Source organism: Ornithodoros turicata, chromosome 8, assembly GCF_037126465.1.
Source record: "Ornithodoros turicata isolate Travis chromosome 8, ASM3712646v1, whole genome shotgun sequence".
Taxonomy (NCBI): domain Eukaryota; kingdom Metazoa; phylum Arthropoda; class Arachnida; order Ixodida; family Argasidae; genus Ornithodoros; species Ornithodoros turicata.
In genome coordinates, this window is record NC_088208.1 from 12,258,539 (window position 1) to 12,273,937 (window position 15,399).

General features: G+C 43.2%; 1 long non-coding RNA gene across 1 annotated transcript; it reads left to right on the forward strand.

Moving 5' to 3' along the window:
- The first annotated feature begins 1,276 nt into the window (after positions 1–1,276).
- Positions 1,277–3,228, forward strand: LOC135365955 (uncharacterized). Its single transcript, XR_010414039.1, has 3 exons — positions 1,277–1,420; positions 1,984–2,044; positions 2,453–3,228. It is a non-coding gene; the product is annotated as an uncharacterized LOC135365955 (long non-coding RNA).
- The last annotated feature ends 12,171 nt before the right edge of the window (positions 3,229–15,399 follow it).

A 15,399-nucleotide genomic window follows, 5' to 3' on the forward strand; every position in this document is an offset into this window, starting at 1 on the left:
CGCCGCCGCCGATACCGCAAGAGCTGGCGGTGGCAAGAGCCCGTACAAGAGGCCGTACACGTTCTTTGTATTAATTAAATCCGAAATATAACTCTGCTTTTTCCGACAGTCGTCCAACAGAGCATGCTGGCAATAATTTATATGTAAAAGCTTGGAAACTCAGTGTTTGAAAGACTATAAAACGACGGCATCGTGTTCATGCCGCACTTCTACACAACTTAGAAAGCGGGACGGGAGCAGAGAGGGGAGACGCCACAGAAATCGTAAGCATATGAATTCTCCTTATTTCTCCTTATGATTTCTATGGGTCACGCCGATTGAAGCAGATCGGCGTGGCGCCACCGACGCCGCCGCCGGCACAAAAATGGGAGGTACGCCGCCGCCGAAAAAATTGCCCTCGGCGCACACCTCTAGTCGGGAGAAGCCGCCTCGGTTGAACGCCTGCATGCAACAGGTTTGTGTGACAACCCGTAATGAGAGTGTACTTGCGATACGGAACCATGCCGAACCATTACCACAGCCACCACTGCACTCGAAAGGCGAGCTCTTTCACAAGCACCACCACCTCTTTCTCTTCAAAAGAAGAAGAAGAAAAAAAGACAATGGGCACAGGAGTAACTCGTCGTGAATCCGGAGACGGTGTGAATGCAGACAGGCTGAGGGAAATTATTTGCAATACTGAGTAGAAAATACCAAAACGGTAGTTTAAACAGAGTATACGAATACCTTTGCAGAAAGTGAGATGCTAATATACTACCAAAAGCATCTTAAAGTGCAGTATTTTCATATTAAAATAAAAAAAAAGAAAAACATGCGTTTACGCAATGAAGAAGAATGGAGGACATCCACTACTCGCCTGCGGTTATGCTATTTTGTCAGTATTTTCAGTACCCTACCCAAATATGCCCCTATATGTATTTCATTAACAGACAGCGTGAAATAAATGTTTCCGTGACCTTTGTCTTGCTATGGTTACTTTCCATCGTATACACAAGCTACAGAACAGTACGAACTACTGCTGTACATGGATACATCGGACATTTTAGAGCAACCGCTTATGTACGGTTGTGCGCATGCATATTCGAACGTACGCGTTATGTTCCTGAACACACGGTACTTCAATATTCTAGCCAGGAGCAACAACGGCAGTTGCTCTACTATTGCGCTTCCGTTGATACGACCGAACGCGGAAGAGCGAATGCAGAATCGTCATTAGGAAAAACACCTATTGCAACCACTCGAGGAAATAACACTGATCTCGATTGTAAAAGGCTGGATGGCGGATAGGGAGCGCGAGCGTGAAGAAACCGGCCGCCATCTTACTGTACCCACAACAGTCGCCGCAGCGATCATGGCAACTTCTTGCAATTACGGTCGTACCAACCGTACTGGCAGGGTTACAGGGCCTAAATTTATACAGGTGAGTCACTCTTCATCAAGGAATAAATAGGCGTCCATTCTGTATATTTACTTGACCATTATGAAGTGTTTTTTTGCCCAAAACGAACACTGGATGCAGGTTGCTTGATCGCTCTTCCGACGTTCAATCGAGCACACTTGCATTTTACCCGGCGGCAAATACAGTTTGAGTGCATAATATGCTTGAAAGAACATGTTACACTACACAGGTAGTGTTGTCATCAATATATGTGCGAGCACTCGAGCACTTTTTTGCATGCATTGCTAGCATGGTACACGGTGTTCTTTGCGGAGGCAAGTGCCACATTCATTTCTTTGAATTACCTTCGCGCACAAGTTCGGTATTACGTCATAATGAGACCACGATTGTCACAATTTTTCATCTATTGGTATTGTTTTGTGGTTTGATTTCTGACAAAGAATCCTACGTAACGGTGGTGTGGCGCGACTTGAATAACGCCTTTGTGTCTGAGCTGTATCGTCAGCTTGTTACGATAGTAATAATTTGTAGCGTGTCGTGCTATTTGTAGCAGTTTTTAAGGCAAAAGTGGTCTCTCAATACAGGTTTCGTCATGGGGGCTACCTAGTGAATAATCTGTGCAGTGTGATACGGCTGGGTGTACAGGTAAGTATCACGTTCCTCATCCACTGGTTTCTACTTTAGAGGAAGGAACAACCTCAGTGCACGCACTGTGGTTAGCCTCTCTGAGTTTCGCATATTTTCTTACATGTTCACATCAGAAACACACCTTACACTTTAGGCTCCTTCACCCAGGAATATAATAATTAAAGATTATAATTCTTTTTAGGAGAGTTCCCCATGTTCTTTGTACAATAGTTTTTAATCTTTTTAATTTTTAGAAGATACTGGGATTGTAAACCATGTTTTAAACTGATGTTTTAACATTTGTCCAATGCATTTATTAAACAACATATTCATTTTTAACTGGTTGCACCCAAACCAATGTTCTGATGTATTATTTCCTTTGTTGTCGATGCACCATAAAAATTGGAATAATCATCATCAATGCAGGTTACTTCACAGCTGCCTCGACATACTCAAGAAATGGGTGCAGAACCTGCGTAATGCCCACAAACTCCGCAGCACCTCCAGAAAGTAAAGGCATATGTGTCACATGGGATTTTTAAAGGCATTCACAGTATATAATACCTTGTATGAACTGTTGTAGATCTAAGCAGCCTCTACAGTACACTCTCAGAAATTAAAACTTGTCAGGGAACAGTGATAATTATTCCAGTTAATAGGCATGCACATGTACACTATAAGAAGAAAATTATTTATTGAGAATGCCCTACGGTTGATCACACTCATGCAGCTGTAGGTTTACCTTCGGCCTCTTGGAACTCTCTGTAGTTGCCTTAGCTGCAGGGGGAGTGTCATCCAGCATGTCAACTACTTGCAGAAATATTGACGTATTTAAGATTATGACACAGTTTGAAGGGTTTCAATTTAGGAAATATGCAGTGGCAGGGCCTGCCAGAGTGAAACCTACTGAATATTTTATGGTGTCGAAGTGGCAGTTCCTCCAGGATAGGAATATCTTAGATGGGAGCAAAAAGCTTGAAACTAACAAAGTGTTGTTTGCATTAAGCAATTTGTAATACACTGAACACATAGGCAGCAAAACAAACATTTAAAATTCAGCATGTATGAAAATTGGGTGCAACAAATTTGCATAATGTACGTGTACATTGTCATTCCTGAGATATATATTGCCATTGTAGCAAGGTCACAAAACAATAAATGTAGCCTTTTGCGACCTCCCTGCACGTTCATTGTATCCTGAAACGCATAAGTGCAAGAAATAAATCTTCAACTTGAATAAACTTGACATAAAATGTTGAATAATATAATGAATGATATAAAATATTGAATGAACTTGAACTCGTATATTCTCTTTACTCATCATCAGTGATCTTCATTACAAAAGCATATCGTGTTAGACTTTTTTGTTTGCGTTTCACAGACTGAGTACACGAGGGCCAAAATGACAAAATCACAACTGTTTCAAGCTCCAAATAGTCCTGTTGCAATTTGAGGACCATACGTGGAGCTGTATTTTTTGGAACATGCTCCACATAATAAGCATGACAAAGTCGGCACTGGATAGCAGGACCCCGTCCCAAAGCAGCTTTTCTCACGCTGCAGTTGTATTCAACAAAAGCACGTGAGTGCTGGAGAAGGACATTCAGTTTGGCACAATCGCGCCTGCAAATAATCAGAACAAATAAAGGAAGAAGCAAACAAACATAAAGGGCTGTACTTCAAAAAGAGATGAGTCCTGTGTCTCAAGCAGGTGTTACCACTTTCTAAGTAACTTAATTGATTAAGCTTACATCACTACCTGATTAACTGTCCTAACGAGTGTGATCTAATTGCGTGAAGTAAATATTTGGGCTGCTTCGGTGTGTCCATATTTGCGAGGCAAAGCACCGCTGTCGTTTACTAAAAGACTCTTTCTAAGGCGGTGCTTGATATAAATCATACTAAACGCATACACGGCTAAAACATTGCGGCTGTGATTCTACAGAACGATCTCTTTCTGCCATGCGAGTATATCTTTTCCCGGACCATTCTTTATGGAACAATTTTTGTCCAGAACGCAGTACGGGATATTATATACATGGTTGTTGTTAACCTCAAGTCGTTTCTTATTGAAATATTGGCTGGGAAACGTGCTGTAGTACAATCCCCAGCGCTGCACTGCAGTGACGGTCTAGTTTCGGAATGAAAAACATAACGTAATTAAGAATCGAACGGCAGGACACCTGTGAAACACTGCTAGGATACATCAGTATACTGGCACCTTACAAAATTGTGTGATGACAAACAACGACCAATGCTTGCAGTGCAATAAATACTCACAATCTCTGTTGCCTCCCATTGTTTTCTATGGGCACACACAGCACTTTAGGGCCCACCAACATGGCGGCCCGAAGGCACGCCTCTCCCCCACGAGCCCCTTTCCCATACGCGATCCAGCCTTTATACATAGAGATCAGTGGGAAAGAATGCCTATCAGTTGCCAGGTGCCCGTGCGAATTGTTTGAGCTGCCTCTGCGTAGGACACTTCACGCCCTGGGCTTACCTTTGACTCGAGTCATTTGTTCGCCGTTTATACTATTTGATAGGATTATGCAGTTGCATATCGCATTCAATATTACTGCACTTGCGTTTTATGAAGGGTTTTTCTTCAAAAGCTTCAACTTCGAACGCGTAACTATACCAGCGGATCGCATACAGCTACTCTTGCCGTCTCTTGCCGTCTGGTCATGGTAGAACGTGAAGAAAAACAATGTACAAGTTTCCAGTGATGCAGAATCAAAAATAACAAAGACGGTTAAGAGCGTCAACTGTTTACTATATACACATCTAAAACAAGACTTTCGTGCAGTAGGCTGCACTTCTTCAGGTTTGAGGACCTGTTACAAGTGGTGAAGCATATATCACAAAAAAAAAGTCACATGGTACAAGAGAAAAGGGTGAGGGTGAAAATAACTACAAACGCAATACAAATATAAACAAAACTAAAAATAAACAGGAACAAAACGCTATCAGTAGGAGGTGGCCGAATAAGGTAGGTATGTAGGTCTATCTGCCCTTGTCCAGCCACCTCCTATTGATTGCGTTTTGCTTCCGTTTATTTTTAGTTATTTTCAAATAAACAGAAGCAAAACGCAATCAATATATCAATATATTTTACTGTGTACTATGTAGTTGTCTCGTTACTACAAAAGGGTATATGACAGACCTGTATTGTGCATGAGAGGGATACTTCCGTCAGGCGTTCGGATGCTTTCAAAAGGAAGCATACTTCGTAAAGGATTCAGGAAAGGATAGTTCGTAAGGCAAGGACATTTGTTCGTTATATACACAGCACAATAATAAGGTGCAAAAATTACACACGGTCAACATTCGAGCATGAACGCGAAAAAGGGTTGCAAAAATCAGGTCTCGTGCATATAGACCCCACTAACTTATAACCTGCTTTTTTTTTTTTTTTTTGTAGGAACCTCTTTGCATGGGTGTCCCATTTCGATGTGGGATTCCATTTCTACGTAGGTCACACAATCAAATAAGGTCCTATTTCTATGTTGGATCCTTTCCCCGTTTTTTTCCCCCTTTTCGTCTAATAAACATATCCCCCCCCTACGAAGCTGATGCCGTAATCCCATATAGAGTCATGTAGGAACTTCCAAAAAGGGTGGAGAATGTATGAGATGGTCCAGAGGTCCAGTGAGGTATAGAGGTGGTCCAGATGCTATGCTAAGTATGCATTACCTGAACTTGCTACAGTGGGATCGTTCACCAAAAGAAGCTTTGAATTAGTGCGCTACTGAAATACAGGAGAAGCAACGCATTTCTCAGATGTAGTTGTAAAACACGAGGAGTCTTGTTTGCCAACACCTGTTGCAAGCTGTGTGGCATATAATGGGTTGTGTGCGTCAGTTGATAGGGCTTTTTGACCTCAAGTTGAATTATTCGAACGGTTGTGGCCGTCGAGAACGTAGGTAAAATAGGGACGCCGCACAAGGTGAGTTCACTTCGGCCTACGCGTCTGGCACTGGGTGTCCGGTATTCAGAGTCCGAGGTCCGTCCCTCATGAGATCATGGGTGAAATTATTTATACCGTGCTTTAGTCGGGAAATCGGATAGCTAGTGGACCTTTTTCGCAACGTTTCTGCGCATGCTTTGTGACTCTGGGAGGCGCACAAGAAGGCTCCCTACGCGTTCAATAGATGGCGCCAATATGACGCCGACTGTAAGATCTCTCAATGCTCGTGCACACTTGCGCCCTCTTTTCAGAGTGGGCGCAAGTATCGAGGAACCCTCCTGGCCAGCTGCGCCTTGCCACGTGCCCAAGAGTGCTTGATATCCATGAATGACTGGGACAACCTAAAATGTTTGAAAAAGAATCGCTGAGCTGAGGAACTTCTCGTGCAAACCTCGTCCAGTGATAACGCTATTGATAAGTACGCAGTACATGAAATACGTACGACCACGGTGTGTGAAAATACTTATAGCAAGGACAAAATGACTTTCCTCCGCGCTGTATCGCAATCGCCCTCACGGACGCTTTTCCGGCAGACATGATGTTTTCACTCGCTGCCATCACTTTGTTTTGAGATCAATGCATTTTCATTCGCATGACATAGTAGATTCATGGACGGGACGAGTATACGAGCATCAAGCAACTGACAGAGCATCACGCGTTCCTGAAGAGCTCTGCAAGCACGCACTTTATGGAGATTCCTATAGGGATCTGCTTGCCTATAGGGAACCACCCTACAGGCATGGCTGCTTCCGGCATGGCTACTTCCGGCGTTACCTGAAAGAACTCATGCAGGCATGTAATCGTGCCCTACTAGAATTGGGCCTGTGCTCCGCTTGTCGCTCGAAATTTTCGCCCCTGTACGAAGTGTGTTAAAAAATACGCGGACTGTTTGAATTGCACGGCTCCAGTTAGTTCCAGGGGAATCCGCTTGGTGTCGCTAGATTTCTATACATCAGCTGATGAAACGCCGTTTTCTGATTGGAGAAATCTTCATTTGTTGGTTAGCTACGCGGTGTTTCGTGAAGTCTGTTCTTTCCGTTTGGTGGATTTCAGAAATGAATGACCTGAGGGAGCAACGACTTGCTGTGAAATTTTGTGTTAAACTTGGAAAATCTGCGACTGAAACATTTGCTATGCTCAACACGGCTTACGGTGATGTTGCTATGAAGCGTACGGCATGTTTCAAGTGGTATATGAACGTTTTAAGGGTGGTCGACAGTCGATTGAAGACGACGAGCGTCCTGGACGTCCTTCCACGTCAACTGACGACCCACACGTCGACGAAATCAACACCCTGGTGCGGGCAAATCGACGTCTGACCATCAGGGAGCTTGCTGAAGAGTGTGGGATATCAGTAGGATCTTGTTACGAGATTTTGACCGAAAAATTGAGGATGCACCGCGTTGCTGCAAAATTTGTGCCACGACTGATGACAGACGCCCAAAAAGCCAATCGCGTCCAGGTTTGTCAGGAACTGCTTGATCGTTCAGAAGAAGATGAAGACTTTTTGTCAAGGATCATAACAGGTGATGAATCATGGGTCTACGGTTATGGCATTGAAACGAAGATCCAATCGTCCCAATGGGTGGGTGAAATGTCCCCCAGACCCAAAAAAAGCTCGCCAAGTTCGATCCAATGTCAAGGTTATGCTGACGGTTTTCTTTGATGCCAAGGGTGTTGTTCACCACGAGTATCTCCCCCAAGGCTCCACAGTGAATCAGACTTACTACATTGAAGTTCTGAAACGTCTGAGGGACGCCATCCGTCGCAAAAGGCCAGAAATGTGGAGGAGTGGCGATTGGTTTTTCCATAACGACAACGCTCCAGCCCATTCAGCCCTCCGAACTCGGGAGTTCTTGGCCAAACATTCGATCACTGTTCTTACCCACCACCCCCTACTCACCTGACCTTGCTCCTTGTGACTTTTTCCTGTTCCCAAAACTCAAAAGACCCTTGAAAGGAAGAAGGTTTGAGACAGTTCCCGAGATTAAAGCAAATGCGACGAAGGAGCTGAAGGACATTACAAAAGAAGCGTACCAGGACTGTTTCAACAAGTGGAAACGTCGTTGGGATAAGTGTGTCCGTTCGGGAGGGGAGTACTTTGAAGGGGACCCGGACATGTAACTTGTAAATAAAGTACATTTTGTTTTATGACGTCAGTCCGCGTACTTTTTGAACACACCTCGTACATTAGTGTTTCTGTGGTGTTTCCAAATTCTGGTCGTTCTTCTGTACCCCTTCTGTAACGCCCCTACAAATATTAACTAGCAGATGAGTAAACCGATAGCGCAGCTCAATGTGAATTTTGAAGAACTAGCATGCAATATCGATAGCATAAAAAATCAAGCAGCTCTTTGCTTAAAGGCAATGCAGAATTTGTCCCGCAGGGAACATATTGTGCTCGGGAGGTGGTATCCCCTCTTCGCAGAAGTTGCTTCGCTCTGATACTATGTTTATGTATATCTAATCGCTGCGCAGGAAATTGACGCTTAGTACGAGATGTATGCCGAGAACTATAGGTGCAGACGTCGTACAACACAATCCGAACTGAATGCGAAGATCTATGGAGGAGTAGAAACGTTATTAGTAGCAGTGGCCGGTATGTTGCTGCTGACAATACTCTAATATGACGGGACCAGTGGAGGCTGCAGCATCTGGCAGCGGTGCACTCTTGGATTTGTGTCTGCGATGGTGAGATTGTGTTTGTATACCTGGAAGTGCGTACAGCCGAGGATTTCTGAACAAGCCTTCGTGCAACGAAGGCTTTAAACAAGGAAAGTTTTCAAAAGATTGGAAACTGAGAAAAACTACATGGACTCCAAAGGATGGTAAAGGTCATAGTTTGCAAAACTTGTATCGGTGTATTTAAATTATCCACACACCGGGGGAGTAACTGAACAAAAATACATACATATGATCTACTTCTAAGTCCAACAGGACGCTATAGATGAGCAACAATACAGGTTAACAGATAAGGGGTCTGCTACCAGTTCGTAGTAGAATGCAATAACCATTCAATGGAAACACAGAGGAAAATGGAATTCAACCTGTACTGATCACATTTGATGTACAGGGAGAATATTAGTCCACGTAACTCCAGGCTAGAATGCTAGAAGTAAAGGAATAAAGAGTTTGAACAGGTATATCAGTGGGCATGGGTCACAAACAGAGCCGAAGCGAGGCAAGCTCGCCCCCAGGGCAGGGTAAATCTGAAGTGCCCCGCTCTCCCACTGCAGTTAGAGGCACTGCACACAGAGGAATGAAAACGCTTATTTGCACTGCCGACATCGTAAATTCATTGTTGTACGACTCCCAATGCCGTGCCTTTTTTTTTTCTTTTTCTGCGTGCGCGGGGGGGATATGTCGAGATAAAACACGCGGAAACCTTGTCAGGTTGGTGAGAGGTACGAGGACCTGCTGATCCGCATTCGTTTGCTGAGGCTGCAGGCAAGGGCGGTGAGACGGGGGGGGGGCAGAAGGGGGGCCCTTAGAACCAAGGCCTGTCGTAATCATACAAAGAAGTACTGAACTGTGTTATCACGAGGGTATCGTGAGGAGGGGGTCCCGAGCATGACCCATCCCCACGGCCTGTAATTTCGCTCGCCGTCCCTGGTTGCAGGCAGTGCACACTGAAATACGTGGTCACTGGGACACTGAGTAGTCAGAGTCAAAGAGTGACAGTCAACGTCGAGCCCAGCCTGTGTCTGTCAGAAATCGTTGCAGTGCGTCTGCCGCAAAGCGTTAGAATGGTGGATTGTTCCATAGCCCTATAGAAGAACTTTCAGATACTTTCGTATGCGGGTACTATTTCGTATTTGGAATTACGTATTATTAATTCACCAACTCTGGTTAACTGAACCAATATCAAGGGTTGCCAATTCTCGAACTTAAGAGACACTTCCTTTTTTCCATCGGCGATGTGGCTCCTTTAGTGAAGCAGATAGTTTAATGACCGTTCATCTTAGTTCAGATGCTAAAAAGGTTGGTGAAACTGGGTCATTATGTAGCCTTTGTGTTCTGGTGCTGTGCAATGGTTTTTCGAGGGATTCAAACTACAAAAAAAGGTTAATAACAAAAAAAATATTGGCATACCTACCTACATACATACATATCCTGGACAGCACGTAAGTAACTCAACAGAATATAAATGTCACCATGACATTGGTAGACAGACTGATACCGAAACAAAATCGGAAGGGGAGGGCTGGGTTCCACGAATGGGCACTTGTTCACTGCCTGCTCTTGAAAGAAAAGTAGTACCGAAAGTCGCGTCCTCTGTCAGAGATCACCGTAATCCCCTCAAGACCGTGACTTTTAGACGCGAACTTGTCCGCCCTAGCTTTGAGCATAGCTGAACTGTACCAAATTGATGGCACTGTTGAACAGTATGATGTCAGTTGTTTTTATGATGAACAGTATGATGTCATTTGTACCGTTTCCAAGGCACTTTGTACAAGGGTTTTGTATGCCAGCAGTGTACTGTCTGCGAAAGGTAGTTTTCTTGTCCACTCAAGAAGAAAATTTTTTTAAGAGGCTTAGAGGACACGTAACTAATGTGTGATTTCCACTAAATATCAGAAGAGATGTGCACACCAAAATACCTGAAACCCTCAATTCAATTAATTGTACGATCAAAATTACATGAAAATATATTGAGGTTTGTCTTGTTCACAAAAGATATCATTGCACAATCTGCAAAGTTCATCGGTAGTTGCCATGGCCTACATCAACCATAAACACTGCAAACCACCCATTGAGCATAGTCAGTCCGCGGTACGCGAAGTGAAAAGCATCATTGCCCATTGTGAACATGGCCATGCAACAGTGCTTGCGGCTTTGCATTTCTCACTAGTTTCTTTCATCACTTTGTTATGAGATGACTAATGCTTTGCCAATTCAACACGAACATACTTTGTAACAACTACTTGGAACTTTGGAACAACGTTGCAAAGCATATGTACTCGTATGCACTTCCTTTAATCGCTTCAAGGGTATTTCTCCCGTAACATATCCAGCAGATGCGGCATGCCATGTAGGGAACACAATTTTGGCACAGTATGTGCTTGATATGTCCAACAAGCAGAGATATCAAATCTTTGTGCCAAAATGGTGTGCCACGTGTCCGTGTAAAGACGAGTCGCTTAGATGGAATAGGTATAGCATCTTGATGTTGAATGCAAGAAGTTAATGTTTGACAACATATAAGTCATGAGTTAAATAGAGCAGTATATTATACACATCAGAAGAATGCCAACATTTCAGTGCTTTACCTTTACCTGTTATTCCAATGTTTACTCTCCCTTCTATTGGAATTATGTATTTCAGAATCATTTTTGTATTATTGAATTTTAATTTGGCAATTCTTTCACATGTCTTGTGATAAACAGGTTAGCAATGTAAGCAGTGTTTATGTGCCTCTCACAACCTGCATCTTTATGCAAAAATACCCCATAAGCCGGGAGATGACATAACTAGACAAAAAAGTAGAGAACTTCGACTCAACATAACAAAATAACAGGGTTTACTCAGACGTTTCGTCCGTCATGCGACGGACATCATCAGTGCCAAACTGAATGAGAGATTGCATAACCGGTCGCTATTTAAGGAGATGGGAGTATTGTTCGGGGAGGAGCCACGGTTTTTGTTACAAACCGAGGGGTCACCGCGTATGTGCCAAGACTCTAAAACTTCCTGTGTCCTCATCTTTGTTCTTAAGTTGGAGTTCTCTACTTTTTTGTCTGCATTTTTATGTCTGAGGCTGTTTTTGTGACAAGAGGGCAAGGGTGCCGGCAGCATGGCACATGTTCACAAAAATGCAGAACCAGAGAGACACACACACACACACAAATTATAGCATGACACAGTCCCAGTCATTTTATCGTGTCCTTTTTGCTGTATCGTCTGTTCTACATCTTTTTTTTTCGTGTGTAGTTTCTGGATTTTAAGCCCAAGAGCAGTTGCTGTAGAGGATGCTGACAACATGTGAAGCATATTTTCTCATTCTCGCATAATGCTGTAAGCAGTGCGAAATACAACTCAAAAGGAATTTAATGAGAGACAACTTGTCACCAAGATTAGTGTGGGAACATTGCAAAGGAAAAATAATTCTAAACCATAATGGATTCCTATCCTATTTAATGGTACAGTATCAGATGAAAGTTATTCAAATAATATTAAAGAAGCAACCGTGCAAATTATCAGTCAAACAGTGAAACTGGCTGCAGTACACTACAATGTGTCACATGTAACAATATCAGTGTTTCCAAAACTGACACATAAACCTTAGGGAGGCCGCAATAGTCAAAGGAGGGGGGGGGGGGGGTTACATCACTTGGCGAAAAGAAAAAGCAGATGAAGTGATCGCAATATGCGACAAAACCAAAGAAACTACCTCGTCAAGAAAAATAATAATGAAAGAATGAAGCACGAAGTCAGAGTAACTATTTAATACGTGAGCTTTCGTGCAGAGTCTGCCCTTCTTCAGACAAAAGAAGCAGTCAAAACATTGCTTATATATGGAGTGGGATCGGTGAGAGAAAGAATCAAAGAACAAGAGAGAAGCAACGCAAGGATGAAATCACAAAGAACATTGTTTTTACAACATGTCACTGTCCAACTTTTGAATGCACAAGTAATTTTCTCGCGGAATTCACATCAGCTGTAAGTAACTTGTATTTAACCGTTTTCTTCTTTTCAACGGACGAGCGCGCCCGGCAGAAATTCAAATGGAAAGAGTGGTGTACGTTTCTTCCAACGGTCTTGGCGTCGGATATCTATCAAATGTATAGCCTTCTGTTTTGTTCTTTGTGATTTCATCCTTGCGTTGCTTCTCTCTTGTTCTTTGATTCTTTCCCTCACCGATCCCACTCCTTATATAAGCAATGTTTTGACTGCTTCTTTTGTCTGAAGAAGGGCAGACTCTCCCCGAAAGCTCACGTATTAAATAGTTACTCTGACTTCGTGCTTCATTCTTTCGTTATTATTTTTCTTGACGACGTTTCATGAAGCTGGACTGTGTATTATTTTACCCTTTTGAAACTACCTCGCTACAACTGCAATATATTGAAGCTGTTTTTAAAACATAGAAGTTCATTTCAGCGCACAAACACTCGGCACATGCCCTCACTCGCCCTCACCCTCACGGCGCTCACTGGCACATGCCCTCACCGCCCTCACGAGCACATGCAGTCTCAGAAACGAAATGGATAAATTTACGCTTACGTCCAATCTTACCCTTACTAAGCGTAAAAAAATCGCAGACGCCGTATCCGTCAAGCTCTGTTTTATTCCTAGTACCCGTAAACGCGCTCGCTGTAAGCGTAAAGGGCGGTGTTTTATGCGTAAATGGGACGGAGGACATGATTTACTCTTATATCCTGACGCATACGATTTCGTCTTGACGGATAAACTGAGGCTCTGCGTTGGAGTATTAGCTCTTTACGCCTATATTGACGCATATTGTTTTTTAACTGTTATACGCGCCCTGCCTTCTGCGAACACGTGCATGGTTCCGTGTGCAAAGCGTCTTTCCCTTCGCTTGGTTAACGGTCACTCTGGCTTGGCGTCTCATATTATCCATTTACGCATATATTGACGCTTATTGTTTTTCAATTGTTATACGGGCCCTGCCTTCTGAGAACACGTGCATGGTTCCGTGTGCAAAGCGTCTTTTCTTTCGCTTCGTTAACGGTCACTCTGGCTTCTGGCGTCTCACGGTCTCACATCATAAACGGTCTAGCAAATGTAAGTTGTCACATTTTGCGCTGGGTATCTGTAGATTTTTTTTTTAAATTTCATATTTCATTTGTGCTAAACTTATCACAGGAAGAGATGGCATCGAACGAGACAACGTCGCACGATATGTGGGCAGGGCACGCGGACGACGCTGCTTGAGCAGTTGTGATTCTCCACGCTATCGCCGCGCTACAAATTCGTATGCGTACGCCCATTGTCCACCAGGTGAGACTCTTTTTGTTCTCGTTTTTCTCGGATGTGCCTTTCTCCCCGTTGAAGCATCTTTGTCAACGATTCCTCAATCCGTTCTTGTAATAGGTGTTCGGATGATTATTGTTGATTATACCGCAGCATGATGTCTTGACATGAAGCAAATCGATTTTCTGATGGTCACGATTTTCGATAACGTGGTGCAGGTGGTGGTTGTGGTGGTGCTGCAAAACACGTGTGGAACACCACTTCTTAGACAGCTGAAATGAGTTACGCGTCTAACATTATTCAGTTAACTGTTATCTTAAAGGAGTAGAGTGCTTCCAGTTACAGTAAGTGGTTCTTGAAGTCCATGTTACGTTTATGACTATTTCGTGTGAGCGGCATCTGCGGGGTAGTACTCAGGTCTGGCAAAGAGCACCTCATCGGCATGATTTATTTCGGCGTTGCCATATTTACGAGATTAGCTTACTCATTTAAACGCTAGAAACAGTATCAGTTCCGCGATGTATACTGCTGCACAGACACGTGCACCGATTTGACAGTACCACAGATCACATCAATGACATGATAAAATTATTTACGGGTCTAACAAAATTCAGTTGAATGCTACATAAAGGATGAGAAAGATTTCAGAATGCTATGTTTGCCAGCCTGTGAGCATTTCATGTGGGAGGTCTCTGGAGATGACCCAGGTCTGGCGAAGAAGACCTTATCTGCATCACGTATTATGACGCTAGCACATTTTCGAGATTAGCTTTCGCATTGAAATGCAATACCATATCTTTGGAATCTACTGTTGAACGGACATGCGTAGACATTTGACAATATCAGCAAGCACATTATTTTGCGCTCATGACAATAAACTTCTATGTCCAGCATCACAAGGAACAGGACACGACATGCTCTTCGTAGCCATGCTGGATTGCATAACACCACGCATGCACCCTCAGCTGCATTGGGTGGTGCTCCTAAAATGTCTACTGTGCGACACATTCTGGGACACAAAGAAATACACAAGACCCTACTCCCTCACGCATGTACAACCAGTACAACTCACCTGTAAAGATGACTTGTAAGTTGTGACTGCTTCATGAGTAATGATGCATTGCTCGATAAATACAACGTCTGCAATACACTGAACTATAGGGTGTTCAAAATTAAGCTTTCACGAGCGCTCCGCAAACACAGCGATGACAGGAAACCGGATGATAACTTTACGCTACTTGTGTAAGAAACAGCTGCTGCTAATTATGTAGCACCTGTTTCTTACTCAAGGAACAGAAAAATAGCAGCCAATTTTCTTTTGTTCGCCTATTTATAAAGTGCTAGTGAAAGCTTAATTTTGAACACCCTGTATACTTCAGTTATTATACTGTGACGGTTATTATTATTATTAGTTATTAGTTATTATTATTATCAGTTATTATTTCACGCCGGATCATGCACGGTGGTGAAT